General features: G+C 52.3%; 1 protein-coding gene across 4 annotated transcripts in view; it reads right to left on the reverse strand.

Moving 5' to 3' along the window:
* sycp3 (synaptonemal complex protein 3) overlaps positions 1-19,528 on the reverse strand; it is a 260,430-nt gene that overhangs the window by 99,896 nt on the left and 141,006 nt on the right. The gene's annotated exons all lie outside the window — the stretch shown is intronic.

Consider the following 19,528-nt stretch of genomic DNA (forward strand, 5'->3'; position numbering starts at 1 on the left):
GTCTGCATACCACCAGCTCCCAATCCGCCCGGAGGACCGCCACTACACGGCATTCGAGGCCGATGGCCGCCTATTCCATTTCCTCCGGGTCCCTTTCGGTGTCACTAATGGGGTCTCGGTGTTCCAAAGAGCAATGGACCGAATGGTGGACCAGTACGGGCTGCGGGCCACGTTTCCGTACTTGGACAATGTCACCATCTGCGGCTATGACCAGCAGGACCACGACGCCAATCTCCACCGTTTTCTCCAGACGGCACAGAAACTGAATCTCATGTACAACAAGGAGAAATGCGTTTTCCGCACATCCAGACTAGCCATCCTCGGCTATGTCGTGGAAAACGGAGTCCTGGGCCCCGACCCGGACCGTATGCGCCCCTCTTAGAACTCCCTCCCCCTCATTGTCCCAAGGCCCTGAACGGTGCTTTGGATTTTTTACCTACTACGCCCAGTGGGTCCCTCAATATGTGGACAAAGCCCGCCCACTCTTTAGGACCACACAACTTCCCGTCAGCCGAGGCACGCCAGGCCTTCGACGGCATCAAGGAGGACATCGCCAAAGCGGCCATGCGGGCGGTGGATGAATCCCCCATTTCAGGTAGAGAGCAACGCCTCAGAGGTAGCTCTTGCAGCCACGTTAAATCAGGCACGGAGACCAGTTGCATTTTTCTCCCGTACCCTCTCCGCTTCAGAACTCCGACACTCTTCAGTCGAGAAAGAAGCACAAGCCATTGTGGAGGCTATCCGTCACTGGAGGCACTACCTCGCAGGTAGGAGGTTCACCCTCATCACCGACCCAAAGATCGGTTGCCTTCATGTTCGACAACTCGCAAAGTGCCAAAATAAAAAACGACAAAATTCTGAGGTGGAGGATCGAACTCTCCACCTACAATTCCAATATTAAATATCGTAGCACGGTAGCATAGTGGTTAGCACAAATGCTTCACAGCTCCAGGGTCCCAGGTTCGAATCCTGGCTTGGGTCACTGTCTGTGTGGAGGCTGCACGTTCTCCCCGTGTGTGCGTGGGTTTCCTCCGGGTGCTCCGGTTTCCTCCCACAGTCCAAAGATGTGCAGGTTAGGTGGATTGGCCATGCTAAATTGCCCTTAGGGTCCAAATTGCCCTTAGTGTTAGGTGGGGTTACTGGGTTATGGGGATAGGGTGGAGGTATGGGCTTGGGTGAGTTGCTCTTTCCAAGAGCCGGTGCAGACTCGATGGGCCGAATGGCCTCCTTCTGCACTGTAAATTCTATGAAATCTATGAATTCGACCCGGGAAGCTCAACGAGCCTCCGGATGCCCTATCCCGCGGGACATGCGCCAGCGCGCAGATCGACCGATTAAAAGTCATACCACAATGACCTCTGCCACCCGGGGGTCACCCGGCTCGCCCACTACATCAGGGCCCGAAACCTGCCTTTCTCCAACGAGGAGGTAAAAGCGGTCACCAGGGACTGCCCGATCTGTGCGGAGTGCAAACCGCACTTCTATAGACCAGACAGGGCCCACCTGGTCAAGGCTTCTAGGCCCTTTGAACGCCTCTGCGATTGATTTCAAAGGGCCACTCCCCTCAACTAACAAGAACGTTTACTTCTTAAAACGCCGTAGACGAGTTCTCCCATTTCCCATTCGCTATCCCCGTGCCCGGACAATGACCTCCCACACAGCCATTAGTGCCCTGCATAGCATCTTCACCCTGTTTGGTTTCCCCAGCTACGTACACAGCGACCGGGGTTCGTCCTTCATGAGCGACGAGCTGCGTCAGTACCTGCTCGACAAGTGCATTGCCTCGAGCAGGACTACCAGCTACAACCCCAGGGGGAACGGGCAGATGGAAAGGGAGAACGCGACGGTCTGGAAGATCGTCCTACTGATCCTCCGGTCTAGAAAGCTCCAAGTCTCCCAGTGGCAGGAAGTCCTCCCAGTCGCGCTCCACGCTATTAGGTCCCTTTTGTGCACGGCGACCAACCAGACCCCTCACGAGAGGCTCTTCATTTTTTCCAAGGGCACTACCACGGGGGTCTCACTTCCGGCATGGCTGAGGACGCTAGGCCCCGTACTTCTGAGGAAACATGTCAGGGCGCACAAAACCGACCCCCTTGTTGAGAAGGTACGCCTGCTCCACTCCAACCCCCAGTACGCATTCGTCGAGTTCCCTGATGGCCATCAGGACACAGTATCCCTCCGGGATCTGGCACCCGCCGGATCCAGCACCCCCTCTACCCCCACAGAAGGACCTCTCACTCTACACCCCATGCTGCCGCCCCCTTGCGCTCCCGAGCTCGCTCCACCAGTTCCACGCCCCTGCGCCGGCCAGCCCCCAGTCCCCGGTCGAACCAGGAAAGTATGAAGCTCGGATACAACCCTCCCTGGAGCCCGCCATCGTACCCAAGCACACTACACCCATCCAGCCACCGCAAGAGGCGGCAACCCCGGTGCTCCGCAGATCTCAGCGGACAATTCGACCACCGGACAGACTGACTTTATAGACTAGACCAGGGATGGGCAACTTTTCCGTGCAAGGGCCACATTCAGAAATTCACAATTTTAAAGGGCCGCATAGTATATTAATTAATAGTTCCGGTTGTAACCAATTAGCGTGCGGCATAATACCTCAGCGCTTCCCCGGCGGCATCCTGCCTTTAGCCCTCTTTTTCTCTACTTTTCAAAATGGCGCTTCACCCGGTTATGATTCTGGACGCCTCATATAGAACATAGAACAGTACAGCACAGAACAGGCCCTTCGGCCCTCGATGTTGTGCCGAGCAATGATCACCCTACTCAAGTCAACGTATCCACCCTATACCAGTAACCTAACAGCCCCCCCCCCCCCATTATCCTTATATTTAAAAAAAATAATTAAAAAAAAGAAATTAAAAAAAAAAAAATTTTTTTTTTTTGATGACTTGATCTTGGTGGGCCGCATAAAGACCTTTGGCGGGCCGCATGCGGCCCGCGGGCCGTAGTTTGCCCACCCTGGACTAGACCACCACCCCCGCCGGACTTGATTTGTTTGCAGGGGGTGAATGTGGTGAATGTAATATAGATGTATATATGTTAATTCACACTGTCTTTGTAAGCGCAGTAGCGCTATCCTACCACTAGGGGGAGTAGCGCTGGGAGCACTCAAGAACTTGTACTGGGCTCCACCCTTGGCTCCGCCCACGACTCCTCCCCCTAGTGCAGCTGTATAAATACCCTTGTCCAGAGTCAACCTGAGTTCACTACGAGTTCATCGACAGGTAACAGGTTGGCTCTGAAGTAAGTCGATTAAAGCCTAGATTCACATCGGAAACACGTGTCTGGTGAATTGATGGTTCCATCAGTGATGAGTTCAGAGGTGTCTATTTTCGGGGTTTCGGTGGACCCGGTAGTCCAGGAGAGAGAGGCTGATGTTTTGGCCTTTGCTTCCCTGGTAGCCCCGGCGTCAAATTCTGTTGGCATGGAGGGACTCAAAACCCCGAAGTCGGAGGCCTGGCTATCGGATATGGCAAGCTTTCTCGATCATGGAGAAAATTAAGTTCGCTGTGAGAGGGTCACTGTGGGGGGGGGGGGGGGGGGGGGTTTAGGGCAACGTAGATTAGAGTGGTTAGTTAGGCTGGTCCTTGTAGGAGGGGAGCTGGTTTTCTTGCACTATATTAATTGTTCTTTGCACAGTTTTATATTGTTGTTTACTATGCCAAAATGTCTCAAAATTGCTTATCAAAAAAAAAGACTCTGGCTGACCAAGGGGAGGTTGCAACATTGTGCACAGATATTTAATGTGAAAACATATATACAGAGCACTAGCACCTATTACAAAATTGTGCCCTGCACCCATGCCAACTGAACTGGTGTCTAATTTTCTGGCCCTGCAGGGACAAATGCTACATCTCGGTGGATCCCAGATGGTACATCAGGAGTGGAGGCTGCCTGCTGTGATTCCTGCCCTGCGACCTGGGTCCCCAATGGCGTCTGTCTTCTGGGGCGACCAGGCTTGGATGGGTCCGGCTGCTGCTTGGGTGTCGCAGGAGGCAAGGTACCATCCTGTTCAGCTGCCCACCAGATGTGCCAAGAATCAGGAGGGGATGGAGTCCAAGGTTCTGGGGTATTCTGGCACCTTCCCTGTGGTCACCGACAAGGGCCCCATCACCTCCTCCTCCCTCGGAGTGCCCATTGATCCCCGGGCAACTCCATGGGACAGGGGCACAGCAGAGCAATCCCCGGAGGCTCCCCGCCACCTGCCGCTGTCGGTCCTGAGGCCCGCTCTCGCGTCTGCATACTCGCGGCCATGGAGCACAAGGTGCGGACCACCTCTAACTGGGACTACGCCACATCACCCATTGACTGTGCTACCACCTTCTGAGTCTGTGCCACATCAGCCAGTGACTGTGCCAACTCTGTCAGGAATTGGGCCACCTCCCTCTGTGTCTGTGCCATGTCGGCCAGTGCCTGGGCAATGCCGCCGACGCTCTCAGCCATCGTCCGTTGTGACTGGGCCACATTCAGGAGCACTGGTGCATCGTCCAGATGGCTCTGGCACATGGCTACCTGCGAGATGGCAGCCCTGTCCTAGGCCTCAGCCACCGCCTGCCCAAAATTGCCCCAGGTCTTGGACATGATGATCATGTCCGAAACCCTCTCTCCCATGGCCTCCACTGCAGACTCCACTTGTGTTGGCCTTGGTGGCAAGCATGGCGGCACCACCTTCTGCTCCTGCATGCAGTTGGACTCCTCCACCTGCGCCTGCAGATGCTGGATGTAGCCCCTCGCTCTGTGACTGCATCTCCACGAATGAAGGGACTGTCCGTTCCAAAAGACCGAAACCTGTCTGAATGGCTGTTAGTCTCTGGAATCGACCAGCCCTCCACCGTCCGCCCCCTTGAGAGTTGCTACCTCCACCTGCTGCATGCGTGTGGTGCGAACCAGATAGTACCCCAGGAGCCTCTTCACTAAAGTGCCCAACCAAGATCTCTCTGGGATGGTGGAGAGTGTTGGAGACAGCTGTGACGGGAAATCTGTGTCATCATCGGACTCAATCTCTGAGGTGCCTTGGGTCTGGGTTGATGACTCTCCTCCATGTCCTCATCGCTGCTCAGCATCTGGGGCTCTTGCCTGTGGCTGGGGGCGAGGGACACCAGAAGGGCCCGTCCCATCACCTGTAGCTCCTGCAAGACTCAAGACAAGACGCATGAGGGGGGGGGGGGGGGGGGGGGGGTGTTGGGGATGTGGTGTGAGGGTGGTGTTGGGATGAGGGTGGTTTGGAGGTGAAGGCAGTGTGGGGGTGAGGGTGATGTGACGGTGATGTGAGGTTGGTGTAAGGGCATGTGGGGTGAGGGTGGTGTGGGGGTGAGGGCAATGCGGAGGTGAGGGTGATGTGGGGGTAAAGGTGATGTGAGGGTGAGGTAGGTGCTGGGGACAGGACACACGTGTCACGGAGAACCGCAACTCAGTGGGGTCTCACTTCCTAGCCTGACGCCGATCTCCACCCGGCGATTGCCCTTCCTCTTGCCCGTTGACCATGTCCAGGGCCCTCTGCTCTGCCACAGTGAGGGACCGCAGATCCGGCAGTCCCCCTCCAGTCTTTTCCCACTCACAGTAATTATGGGCGGCCTTCTTCTGCGGGGGGGGGGGGGAGACACCAAAAAACGCACAGTGTTAAACAGTTCAACACATGTAGCTCAGGGAGTGTGGGGTGGGACCACATGTGTCACAAAGATAAAAGTTAAACCAAATTTATTCTAACTCAAAAGTTAAGCCGCACCCACAGCATACAACACTAGTATCCCAGCCTGGGACTAACAGGAACTCCCAGTCTGATTCTGGGATGGTATTTAAAAAGCTTGATAACGAGTCCCAGTTGGAGGCCTCAGCCCATTACCATGGGAACTCGTACTCAATGAGCCCCACAGGGAGATCAATGAGTGATTCCTCATGATCCTCATGAGGGTTATCACAGGTATCCTCAATTTGAAGGCGGAACCTGTCTCCTCAATTGAGTGTGGTGGTCTCTCTTACTGAAACTGTCATGGATGCATGCCTCTGTGCAGGTTGATGAGGGTGAGGTCAAGTATGTTTTTCCGGCTTGTTGGTTCCATCACCACCTACTGCAGACTCAGTCTAATAGCTATAGCCTTTAGGACTCGGCCACTCAGTATGTGGTGGTGCTACCAAGCCACTCTTGTTGATGACCACTGATGTTCCCCACCCGAAGTAGATTTTGCACCCTTGCCACTTTCAGTGCTTCCTCCAAGTAGTGTTCAACATGGAGGAGTACTGATTCATCAGCTGAGAGGGATCATACAAGGTAATCAGCAGGAGGTTTCTTTGCCCATGTTTGACCTCTGGTGCCATGAGACTTCATGGGGTACAGAGTCAATGTGGAGGACTCCCTCAGCAACTCCCTCTCGACTATGTACACCACTGTGTCACCATCTCTACTGGATCTGTCCTGCCAGTGGGACTAGGGCATAACCAGGGATGGTGATGTCTGGGGCATTATCTGTAAGGTATGATTCCGTGAGTCTGATTATAGCAGGCTGCTGCTTAACTTGTCTGTGAAACAGGTCTCCCAATTTTGGCTCAAGCCCTCAGATGTTAATAAGGACGACGTCGCACTGTCAAAAGGGCTGGGTTTGCCGTTGTCATTTCTGGTGCCTCGATGGATGCCCGGTGGTCCATCTGATTTCATTCCTTTCTGTTTTCTTTCTAGAGGTTAGATACAGCAGTGTCTTGCTCGGCCATTTCAGAGGGCAATCAAGAGTCAACCACCTTGGAATAGGATGGCTGATTTCCTTCCCTCAAGGGCATTAGTGAACCAGGTGAATTTTCACAACAAACAACAATGGTTTCATAATCACTATGAAAGATTTAACTACACACTTTATTAAATTCAAATTCAACCATCTGCCGTGGTGGGATTCAAACCCGAGTCCCGTGACAGTGCTATTATGCCATCACCTCCCCATTTGAGCTTTACCAGAGTATGTGAGAATGGAAAATGCAGACAACTGTTAAGGAAGCATAGCTGCTGTATATTTGTAAGGTTATCAATGAAAGCCTCTAATGTGCCTCTCCAACTGCATGGTTAACAGGCGAAAGGGCATCCAGTTATTGTTGAAGTGCAACCTGAGCCACGTCAGAAATTGTAGGAGTATTTTGGTAAGGTGGTACGTTCCATGAATAGATCCATATCTCTTCCAGCCGCTGTGACATAGAGATGCAAGCATAAGCATTGGCATCTTGGTGACCTTGATCTGTGAGTTAGTGCCTCAGCTGCAAGGCTGTATCATTGAAAAGCTGGTAGTGCAGATACAGCTCTACGGTATGACATTCACTTACTGTTTGCGAGTGGAAGATCAGCTATACTTGCCCAGTATTTATTGATTTATGAGTCTGCAGCAGTCCGATCCCGGACCAGACACCAACAGTTGCTCGGATACTGGATAGAAACACCAATATGTTTTTTAATTTTTAAGACTGTGAGGAAAGGATACTTTGTTCCAGAAGTGATTTCAGGCACAAATAGAGATATGGAGCACAATTCAACCAAAATATTTCCAAGTTGGCAGGTTCTTTCACACTGCCTGTATTCAATTAGTTCCAAAAAATGAGCCCACACGTGAATGTCGACATGCCTGGCTCCCTCGCCATCTGATTCACCTGACTCGCACCTCAGCTGTATGCCTCTAAGGGGGAGCTGCTTTTAAACACTCCTTCAGCACTCTATCCCAGTCAAGAAACGAGTATGGCAGCGCAGAGACCTGCTCCTTGCTCTGGGGATGCCGACCTGGCCAGACTTCGTGATGCAACGGATGAGAGGCAGGACCTCCAAGGGGGGGAGTCAGAGAACCAGCAGCAAGGTCAGAAATGCCACCTGTGAGGCAGTGGCAGCTGGGTTGAATGCGGGCTGCATAACCAGGTGACTGCTGTCCAAACTCGGAAGAACTTGAACGACCTCCACTGAGCTGCAAGGATAAATTACCACCTCTTTCCCGGCATCAGTGCCACCTGCCACTCCCCAATTTCCCAAACACCCGCTCCCCCCCCCAATCCACTGACTGACACCTCCCAACATCTGATCTTCAAGCTTGTTCCTCAGAACCCCCGGCACCCACCAGCACAATCCCTGAATGTTTAGTTGCAGTGCCCACACATGCCATCTGTTATAGATCCGCCTGACCCATCAAGCTTTTGGCTCACGTGTTCGCTTTGTCCCACAGGATAAAATTGCCCATAATAAAAGGAAAGGGGGAGGAGTACCAAAGTCTTCAGGTGCAGGATATGATGTCGACAATATGTGGGCATCCAGGCCTACACTAGGATTGGGACAACAGTGGAAAATCTGGAGCACGACATCTGGGCCTCGAGTGATGGTGTCCAAGGCAGGACTCAGTCTGTGATGACCATGGCTGAGGGCCTCTACATCATGTCCCAGTCGATGAAGGACATGTCTCAGGCACAGGTGGGCGTTGCCAAGGCATTCCAGAACGTGGCCCAGTCAATGAGGACCATTGCTGAGGGCATTGACACCATGGAGCAAACAATGGAGAGCCTCCAGGACTGACAGTGCCAATGACTCAGAGGCTTCTGGAACTAACTCCAGTTGGAGTCACACAGGACCTTACAGGCACGCTCAAGGAGGAGGAAGGGCTGGAGTCCAACCCGGGGCCTTCCACCAAGGAGACTAAAGTGTCCTCCAGCTCTTCTGAATCCCCCCATCCTGACACCGGCGCATCTCAAGAACAGTGACGCCAGTGACACCAATAAGTCGCCTCGGGCCCTCCACTCCAGGCCTTCCAGAGGATGTCCGCCAAGAGCTTATGGGATATTAAGGGATATGGGTCAAAGGGAGGTATATTAAGTTAGGTCATAAGTCAGCCATGATTTCACTGAATGGTGTAACAGGCTTGAGGGGCTGAATGTCCTACTCCTGTTCCTATCAAAAGCCACAGGGCATGTAAAGCAGCAGGCTGCCTCCACCTATGACGTGCATCCTGGGGACACCCCTAGATGTAGTACTGGACCACAGAAGATCAAAGAGTGAGGAGTACTAATTGGCACTGATGAGGTCACTATCAGTTACTCGGGGGAATTGAAATATGGCACATTAAAATGTTCATCATTAAAACATTTCACACCTGATAAATGTGAAGCCTCTGCCACTTTAGTCTTCACAGCAGGCCTGCCTGCATCCCCACCCCAGTTCCACCCTTCTGCAGCATGTGCAGTCCGTCAGCCCCTAGAAGACCAACAAGTCCTGTGCACCTCGGCACATCACTGGACTGTCCTTCTGGCCCCATCTCAGCCTGATGGGAAGCCAGGTCTTCAGGGTGGGCGAGAGCCCCCTGCACATATGGCCTTGCTGCATTCTTCGGCTTCTGCCTGCCTTGGCTGCGACAAGCACAGTGAAGGCAGTCTCCTCGGGATCTACACCAGCAAGCATATTTGCATCTGGAAGGAATTGGAAGAGAAAGACCAACAATCAGGGCTTCCATCCTGGGACCCTCAAATCCCCTAGCCCCCTCCCAGCCTTACCATGACTAAGAGTGCCATCCAGCGAGCCAGTTGTGCTGGCAAACCTCACTCTGCACATTCACTCCTGGCCAGATCAGGAACCCCAGACTTCAGGCCTCTGCCAGCAACATTTGGGACGCCGTGTTCAGCTATCCTCCGCTCATCCAGAAACTTGCCTTTTGGCCGCAAGAGGGTCCTCAATGGTGAAGTCCTGTGATCTTTAGTGTTTTGATTGTTGGCAGTTGCCTCTCTAGTGCTGGATTTGAGCCATGCACCAGCTAGAGCTCAATACGGCATCCAAGAAGTTTGTGACTATCAACACCCATAAAGGGTTATATGAATACATCCCCCTGCCTTTTGCGGTCTCAGTGGTATGCGCCATTTTTCAGTGCATAATGAAAATAACCTTCTAGGGATGCTGAGGGTGGAAGCTATCGACAAAGAACACCTGGCAAACTTGGAGGAAGTCCTGCACGATTCTCAGACGCAGGCGTCCGCCTCAAGCGGGAAAAGTGCAATTTCAGGCGGGTGGGGTGACATACCTCAGTTACTGCGTCAACAAGGACAGCCCACACCCTGTAGACGATAAAGTGAAGGCCATAAAAGGAGCGCCTACCCTGCGAAATATATATTTTTAAAATTTAAAGAGAAATCCCAATTAAGAGGTAATTTTAGCGTGGCCAATCCACCTGCCCTGCACATCTTTGTAACGCAAACACTGGAAGAATGTGCAAACTCCACGCACGGGCAGTGACCCAAGGTTGGGATCGAACCCGGATCCTCAGTGCTGTGAGGCAACAGTTCTAACCACTGCACCACCGTGCAGCCCCCGACCCCTCGAAATATGATGGAATTGTTGTCGTTCCTAGGCCTCGTCAATTATTATGGGAAATTTATCTCCAACCCAGCCACTTTACTGGCACCATAAACACATTTCTAAACAAAAATAAGAAGCGGTCGTGGCAGAAGCCACAGGACGAAGCATTCACAAAAGTGAAGCAACAGCTCCTGTCATCCAATATCTTGTCGCACCACGATCCCACAGATCACCGGTACTAAATTGTGACGTCTCTCCCTACGGTGTAGGGGCAGTCCTCTCCATCATGGGGATGATGGCACCGAACGACCAATTTAATCTGCATCGTGAACCCCGGCAGATGCAGAGCAACGCTACGCACAAATCGAAAAAGGTAGTCTGGCCATGATATTTGGAGAGAAGAAATTCCATCCATACATTTACAGCCGACACTTTACGATAATAACAGATTACAAGGATGTCAAGACGATCCTACCCATCGCCTCACCTCGGATTCAGCACTGGGCACTCTTGTTGGAAGCATGCAAATACTCCTTCGAGCAACATCCAGGAACGCACATAGCCAATGCTAACGCCCTGATTAGCCTACCGCTATCCATAGGCTCAACCCCCACCTCTCAAACTGTGAGGAGAGTGTAAGGGCCATCCCTGTTGATTCCCTTATTTCCTATTACTTTTACTTTGTCGCTGTCATTTTGATCCATGGACATTTAAGTCAAGCAGAGGAAGTGAGGAAATCAAAAGTTGCAAAATAGTACACTGTGCTATTGGGGATTTAGCTTTTGAACAGTAGAACTTGGACTTTCTGGCACCCGAGAGATCGGAAGGATTCGGCTTGATTGATTGGCTGGTGGCCACAAATTGGCAAATGGCTGTATTCTGTCCAGCGACAGGCACTGATTGCGTCCCACCTGTGTGAGATGGTCTTCATAATAATAATAATCGCTTATTGTCACAAGTAGGCTTCAATGAAGTTCAATGAAGTTACTGTGAAATTGAACCCGCGATGCTGGCCTTGTTCTGTATTACAGGCCAGCTGTTTAGCCCACAGAGGACCCAGGAAGGGACAGTCGGATCTTGGGACACACCGAGAAGAAGCTGTGAGCTGCTGTCTTTCTCTCTTTCTCTTTACCCAGAAATGCTGCCTTACTTGTTTCTTGAATTTGCAGAGGCGTTTTTGAGATCTTGATGAATCTACGGTAAAGAACATTACAGTCTGAAAGCAGAAGTCATAGAGTCATAGAACAGTACAGCACAGAACAGGCCCTTCGGCCCTCGATGTTGTGCCGAGCAATGATCACCCTACTTAAACCCACGTAACCCGTATACCCGTAACCCAACAATCCCCCCATTAACCTTACACTACGGGCAATTTAGCATGGCCAATCAACCTAACCTGCACATCTTTGGACTGTGGGAGGAAACCGGAGCACCCGGAGGAAACCCACGCACACACGGGGAGGACGTGCAGACTCCACACAGACAGTGACCCAGCTGGGAATTGAACCTGGGACCCTGGAGCTGTGAAGCATTGATGCTAACCACCATGCTACCGTGAGGCCCTTCAGTCCTGGACTGAAGAAAGCTGTACTGGGCGACGTACATTTGAAACAGTCTTTTGTCTTTTTATTTTTCTTAGCACCCCTCTGTCCAATCTTTGTTTGTCCGCCTTGTGTGTGTAGAGGGTCAGGTGAGTTAAAGTGGGGGGGGGGGGGGGGGGGAGCGGGGTTAGGAATTAGATAACAGTTACCCAGTTGTATTTGGCTGCCTAATAATTCATAGTTATTGTTATTAGTAAAATGTATTTGTGTTTCAATTTACAAACCTGTGGCTAAATTCTCCGACCCCCAGCAGGGTCGGAGAATCGCCCGGGGCCGCCGAAAATCCCGCCCCCGCCATGTCCAGAATTCTCCCACCCGCAAAAAGTCGGCGTGCTGCCAATCCCGGCGCCCGCCTCGGAGAATGGCGGGGGCCGGCGGGAGGCTACGGGTTTCTGTGCTGCCGTTATTCTCCGGCCCAGATGGGCCAAAGTCCCGCCGCTGAGAGGCCTCTCCCGCCGGCGTGGTTTGAACCACCTCTGTGCCGGCGGGATCGGCGGCGCGAGCGGGCCCCCGGGGCGATCGGACCCCGGGGGGTGCCCCTACAGTGGCCAGGCCCGCGATCGGGGCCCACCAATCGGCGGGCGGGCCAGTGCCATGGGGGCACTCTTTTTCTTCCACCGCCGCCATGGCCTCCACCATGGCGGAGGCGGAAGAGAATCCCCCAGCGCGCATGCGCCGGTGGTGACGTCAGCGGCAGCTGACGCACCGGCACATGCGCGAACCGGCGAAGCCCTTTTCGGCCAGCCCCGGCGCCGGGCGTCAAAGATCATTGTTGCCGGTTTTGGGGCGCCTCAATGTGAGGGCTTGGCCCCTAAAGGTGCGGAGAATTCCGCACCTTTGGGGAGGCCCGACGCCGGAGTGGTTGGCGCCACTCAGCTACGCCGGGACCCCCCCCGCCCCGCCAGGTAGGGGAGAATTTCGCCCCTGGTAACTGGAGTTATTGGGCAGCCAGAGACCAAATACTTTGGGTATTTCCGAAGAATTAATCTCTTAAATTCAATTGTGTTGCGACTCCGGTAAAATGGGGTTGGAGCTGACCCCGCACTAGCCCGGCGTGTCGTAACAAGGGAAATGGTAAGGTCAGCGGTGAAACTCAGGGTGACCATATAATTTGGGAGGTCTGGATGTTCAAGGGAAGCATCACCTTGCTGACAGTCTCTGTGTTTGTCCCCTCTCCCACACAGAAATGGAACTTGGAACTCAGCCTGCCATGCTCGCTATCTACATGGTCTCTGCTGTCGTTGTGGATTCACAGTGACGAGAGTGCCAGGACCAGCCCAGGGAAGATCTTGCATAAGATCTTTGAAAGTGGCAACACAAGTGGACAAGGTAGTCAAGAAAGCATATGGATTGCTTGCCTTCATTCGATGGGACATCGAGTATAAAAACTGGCAACTCATGCTACAATTACAGAGAACCAAGGTAAGGCTGCACTTGGAATATTGCGCACAATTCTGGTCGCCATACTAAGAGAAGGATGTGGAGGCTTTGGAGAGGGTGCAGAAAAGGTTTACCAGGATGTTGCCTGGTTTAGAGGGTATTAGCTATGCGGAGAGACTGAATAGACTCGGACTCTTTTCATTAGAATGACGGAGGTTGAAGGGTGAACTAAATGAGGTCTGCAAGATTATGAGGGGCATGGATAGTGTGAATGGGCAGGCACTCTTTCCCAGGGTGCAGGAGTCAGTCACAAGGGGGCACAGGTTTACGGTCTTTGGGCAGAGTTTAGAGGTGATGTGCAAGGCAGGTGAGTGCCTGGAATGCGTTGCCAGGGGAGGTTGTGGAAGTAGATACATAACGGCGTTCAAAAGGCATCTTTATTATTATTTAAACGATAAAATATTAAAGCATGCCGCTGTTCAGAGAGACTTGGGTGTGCTAGTGCATGAGTCACAGAAGGTTGGTTTACAAGTGCAACAGGTGATTAAGAAGGCAAATGGAATTTTGTCCTTCATTGCTAGAGGGATGGAGTTTAAGACTAGGGAGGTTATGTTGCAATTGTATAAGGTGTTAGTGCGGCCACACCTGGAGTATTGTGTTCAGTTTTGGTCTCCTTACTTGAGAAAGGACGTACTGGCGCTGGAGGGTGTGCAGAGGAGATTCACTAGGTTAATCCCAGAGCTGAAGGGGTTGGATTATGAGGAGAGGTTGAGTAGACTGGGACTGTACTCGTTGGAATTTAGAAGGATGAGGGGGGATCTTATAGAAACATTTAAAATTATGAAGGGAATAGATAGGATAGATGCGGGCAGGTTGTTTCCACTGGCGGGTGACAGCAGAACTAGGGGGCATAGCCTCAAAATAAGGGGAAGTAGATTTAGAACTGAGTTTAGGAGGAACTTCTTCACCCAAAGGGTTGTGAAACTATGGAATTCCTTGCCCAGTGAAGCAGTTGAGGCTCCTTCATTACATGTTTTTAAGGTAAAGATAGATAGTTTTTTGAAGAATAAAGGGATTAAGGGTTATGGTGTTCGGGCCGGAAAGTGGAGCTGAGTCCACAAAAGATCAGCCATGATCTCATTGAATGGCGGAGCAGGCCCGAGGGGCCAGATGGCCTACTCCTGCTCCTAGTTCTTATGTTCTTATGTTCAACCAATACATGGAAGGATACAGCACTAAGAAGTGCTAGGGTTTTGGCCAAGGGTGGTATCATGATCGGTACAGGCTTGGAGGGCCGAAGGGCCTGTTCTTGTGCTATATTGTTCTTTGTTAACAGCAAGGACCAGCTGACGAGGCTCAAGTGCCGGAGCTGGCTCGACAGGCTGCGAAATGAATCCTTTAGGGCCATCAAAATAGGGAGAACCTGATCACCTCCTGATTCGCCAACTAGGAGGCCAAAATACTGGCAGCTCCATCGCATTGCCCCCCTCATCTCATTTGCCCTCAGTCCCTTTGCCCTCTCCCCCACCTTCCCCTTAGCATTTCTCCCCACTTTTTCCTTAACCTTTCACCCCACATTCCTCTTAGCCTTTTCCTCCAACTGCCCGTTCGTCTTTATCCCCAACTTCCCCATAACCTTTCACCCCTTCCCGCATCCACAGCTACCCCTCTGAGCATCTTAAATGGGTGTTGGGCCTGAGTTGGCAGAATTAGCGGGTCTTCTCTGCGGGATGCAGGATGCTAGTGACTCACTGTGTGACGATCTCTGATGCTCCTCGTTGTCTGATAAAGTTTGACCCTGTCTTTCAGATAACATACCACTGTCGCCCTGGTGATCTCTGACTGTGTGATGGGGACTCCTCACAGGCCACATTATTTTGCCAGGGGTGGTGTGGAGATGGAGCAAGCTATGAACTCATAGACTGGGGATACTGTCACACTAGACAGTCTCACAATGCGGCTACCATGGCCTCTCAGTGAGGGTGGATACTTGTGGGATGTCCATGGGTCTGGTGCGCCCTGAAACCCCTCCCCACACCAACTGTCACAGTCCAAGACCCAGTCCCATCCCAGCCTACCCACACATTGGACAACAGTGAGGCAGATCAGACTGATGGTGGAAACGTGTTTCATGGTGCCTTTTTCCAGGCAGCATGGTGGCATAGTGGTTAGCACTGCTGCTTCAGAGTGCCAGGAACCCAGGTACAATTCCAGCCTTCAGTGACTGCCTGTCTGGAGTTTGTACATTCTCCCTGCGTGTGCATGGGTTTCCTCCAGGTGCTCCGGTTTCCTCCCAGAGCCCAAAGATGTGCAGATTAGGTGAATTGGCCATGCTAAATTGCCATTTAGTGACCAGGGACGTTCAGATTAGGTTATATGGTTACGGGGAGTGGATATGTGTTGAGTGCTCATTTTATAGAATCGGTGCAGACTCAATGGGCCGAATGGTCTCCTTCTACACTACAGGGAGTCCATGGTTCTACAGATTTGGTGCCATTATGCCTGACTCACTATATTCAACTATACCCCTGACAATTTAAGTGTCACCTATCTTTCTTTTTTTCCATGGCCACCTCCTTGTTGTTCCCCCAGATTGCACATCAGGAATGAAGGTGGCCTGCTGCTTGCTTCGCCCTCTGTCGTGCAAGGCCCATGGCAGCAGATCTCTGGAGGGCCTGGACCTGGATGGGCCCAGCCGTCTTTCGAGTGTCACAAGTGACGACAAGTCACCCTGTTCTGCCTGCTGCCCATCAGATGCGCCATTGTCAGGTGAGTGGGATTCCGAAGAGCTGCAGTGTTCCACCGCCTTGATGGGCCCTGTCACTTCCTGATCTCTTGGGGTCCTCACTGGCCCCCAAGCTACTCCATGGGAAGGGGCAACCAGAGTGAGCTCAGTAGCCTCAACGATATCTGGCACTGCCAATCCTGGAGGCCCACCAATATCTGAACCATGGTGTCGATGTCCTCAGCCATAGTGGTCTGTGATTGGAGACATGTCCCTCAGTGCGTGAACTATGTCACTTACTGCCTCGATAATGTTACTCTGTTAGCCCAGCCAATGCTCTCGATGCCCTCAAACTTCCTGCACGAGACCTTCCAACACAGATGCCACCCTTTCAGTGTTGGTCTGGGTGCCTTGTATTGTCAGCAATATCACCTGTGCTTGAAGGTAACTGGACTCCTCGAATTGGAATTGCATCCGCTGGAATGTATAAAACACCCTCTCCTGTAAATTCTGGCTCTGAATCTGCATCTGCACCAGTGATGGGATCCACCTTTCCAGAGGCGTGGCATCTATATTGAGGCGAGCTGCCCCTGGGGTTGGGCAGCCCTCCGACCGGTTGCTTCCTCAAGAGCTCCTGCATCCATCTCATGTGCTGCAGCATGTGTGTAGTGCTCAACAGAGGATGGCCGAGGAGCCTGATCGCTAACATTTCGGTCTGCGCTCATGGATGGTGCTGGTGAATGCAGTGCGTGAAGTCGATGTCTTCTCCGGAGGTCTGCTCCGGGGTGATCTTTGGGTCTGGAAGGAGGGCTGTGATCCAGGACAACCTGGCCTCGTCTGATGGGGATCCTGGAATACAAAGGACATGGGGTCTACCTTTGGGACGGACAGAACTGTGAGAGATTAAAGACTCACTTGATAGGACATCTGGATAACGTTGCCGAGAATTCTCACTTCTTCAGCGCATGTCAAACTCCATGACAGCCACAGCTTGCTCTTAGGCCTCCCCCGTGAGTTCCATGGCCCTTTTTTAAAAGTGGACCCGTATGTCAGGCATTCCAACGCCCGTATTCTGATGCTCCATTTGATTATGGACCCCTTTATCCATAGGAACACAGAAAGGATATCGTGAGATGTCGGCACAGCAGTTTTATTTGGGCGGGCAGGGGGTGGGGAGGTTTCTATCTGGTGGCATATGTGGGCAAGGTGCCTGGCCACAGAGGGCAGGGCATATGTTGGGGGTTCCTGAAGGGGGAGTTCACATGGGCATGGGGCTGTCAACAGTGAAAGCTGCTCGAAGGAGGTCTTCATCTTCTTCCTGCATTTCATGCCGGTCCTCTTGGTGAGGCTGTCAGCACTCACTGTATCTTCCACCTCATCCCAGGCTTTATTCATAATAGCTGGCTATTGTCTCCGCCGCACCCTGGGAAGGATGGTGTCCCTCCTCTCCGCAACAGCGTCCAACATTTTGTGATGTCCACATCAAGGAAGCGTGTTGCAGGTCTTGTGGCAGCCATCTTCTTGACTGGATGCGAGACTGGGGTGACTGGAGGGCTGCAGCTTGTCAGCCTCTGAATGGGATTCCCGATTCCAGCGATCAAACTCCTCCTATGCATGTTCTTTTCCAGTTTTGATTTCAAACTGTGCAGCCATTTTGGATTTTCAAGATAGTGGTGCTGCATTTTCATTTTGGGATCAGCTTCGATCCTCCTGTCAGTGTTTGGGTCCCTCCAATCTTCCTGAAACCTTATGATGTGCAGATCGAGCTCCCTCCAGCTATTCTCCAGCCTTCCCCAGTAACCCTGGATCCCACTGTAATTGTGGTGGACATTCCAGCCCTCCCCCTGAACCCATGACTGTTAACAGCCCCATGCCCATGTGAACCTCACACCTCCCAAGCTCAAGGCTGTGTGTATGGTCACATACAGAGATTAGCCCCTGTGAGAGCTTTGAATACAGAGAAACATACATAAAAAATCGAAGCAGGAGTAGGCCATTCGGCCCTTCGAGCCTGCTCCGCCATTATGATCATGGTTGATCATTGAACTCAGCAGTCTAATCCGCGCCTTCCCCCACATCCCTTGATGTACCAAGAATAAATTAGATATAGTTTTTGGGGCTAAAGGAATCAAGGGATATGGGGGGAAGGAGGGATCAGGCTACTGAACTTGATGATCAGCTATGATCATAATGAATGGCGGAGCAGGCTTGAAGGGCCGAATGGCCTACTTCTGCTTCTATTTTCTATGTATGTTTCTATGATTTGGAAGCTCCCTTCCCCACATCCATCGTTCTCTATTTAATCATCCCTCTTGTAACACATTAACTAAAACCCTCCCCCTAATAGTCTAGCATCTGCATGCATCCCCCCATATTCATACAGGGCGATCTACCGGCCTCGTCACGCTAGGCGCAAAAACCAGTGGGCCGTTTAGAACATATATAAACGCACCATTGTGCTGGGGGGTGATGCCAATTGCTGAGTCACGGGGTGGGGTGCGGGTGGCGGCAGGTGCACAGTTGGCGAGGGGGGGTAGGGATGGCAGGTGGGATCGGTGCCAGGGGGTCGATGCCAACGCACCTGCACGGCCTGGTGGAGGTCGTTGAACTTCTTGCGGCACTGGTTCTCCTGGTCATACTCCCCGAGCTGACGGCTGCTGCCACCCGCCTCCCAGGCTGACCCTCCGATCCCCTCGGGGAAACATGATTTTCCTCCTGGACTCGACTGTGTCCATCAGCCTGGCCATGTCTGCACCCCCGAATAGCAGCTCAGATCTACGTGGTGCATGCTTGCTGTCTGGTGTTTGCTCTGCGGGATCAGTTTAAGTGCAGCTCTTCCTCGTTAGTGGGGAGCTGCCAGGCGCGGGCCCAGTGAGTAGCTGGCGGGACAGTCATTTGCAGCGTAAAGCCCAGGGGGCATCATTAAGTGACCTAATTAATGTTAGATACCGGTGATGGTCTCGCTGGATCGGCCTTCGGGAAACACCCGCGATTCCCACTCACTACCACACTTAAAACAAATTTGGTTAGACCACGCCCCTAATCTTCCATATTGAGCTCCAGCTTCCCATCCCTCGGTCTACCCTCTTACTTTCATTGTTCCCCCACACTCCAACACCACAATTGCCCAATGTCACCCCCCCCCCCCCCCCCCCCCCCCCCCCCCCCCCCCCAAAACCCCAGTCCCAATGCTGGTCTGTGTTCAGAGTCCAACCATGCCCGAGGCCCACAGAACACATCCTCCCAGAATGCAGAGTAAACCTACAGCCCTCCACCCCCACCAGTGTGGCACCTCAGTGGCATTGGTGAGAAACAGAAGTAACCCTGTTGCAGGTAGGCTATGCAAGTTGCACTCTGCTCAAAGTCATGAGTGAAGGGAGAAAAGACAGCTGCACATCATTCGTATCCAACTGTGTTTTAAACCCACTGGCATGGCACATAATTGGGAGGGGAAATTTCTGGCGAATAGCATTTCTAATTCACATTCATGGCTTGCAAATAGACTTCCTCACCTAG

The sequence above is a fragment of the Scyliorhinus canicula genome, chromosome 15 (assembly GCF_902713615.1).
Source record: "Scyliorhinus canicula chromosome 15, sScyCan1.1, whole genome shotgun sequence".
Taxonomy (NCBI): Eukaryota; Metazoa; Chordata; class Chondrichthyes; order Carcharhiniformes; family Scyliorhinidae; genus Scyliorhinus; species Scyliorhinus canicula.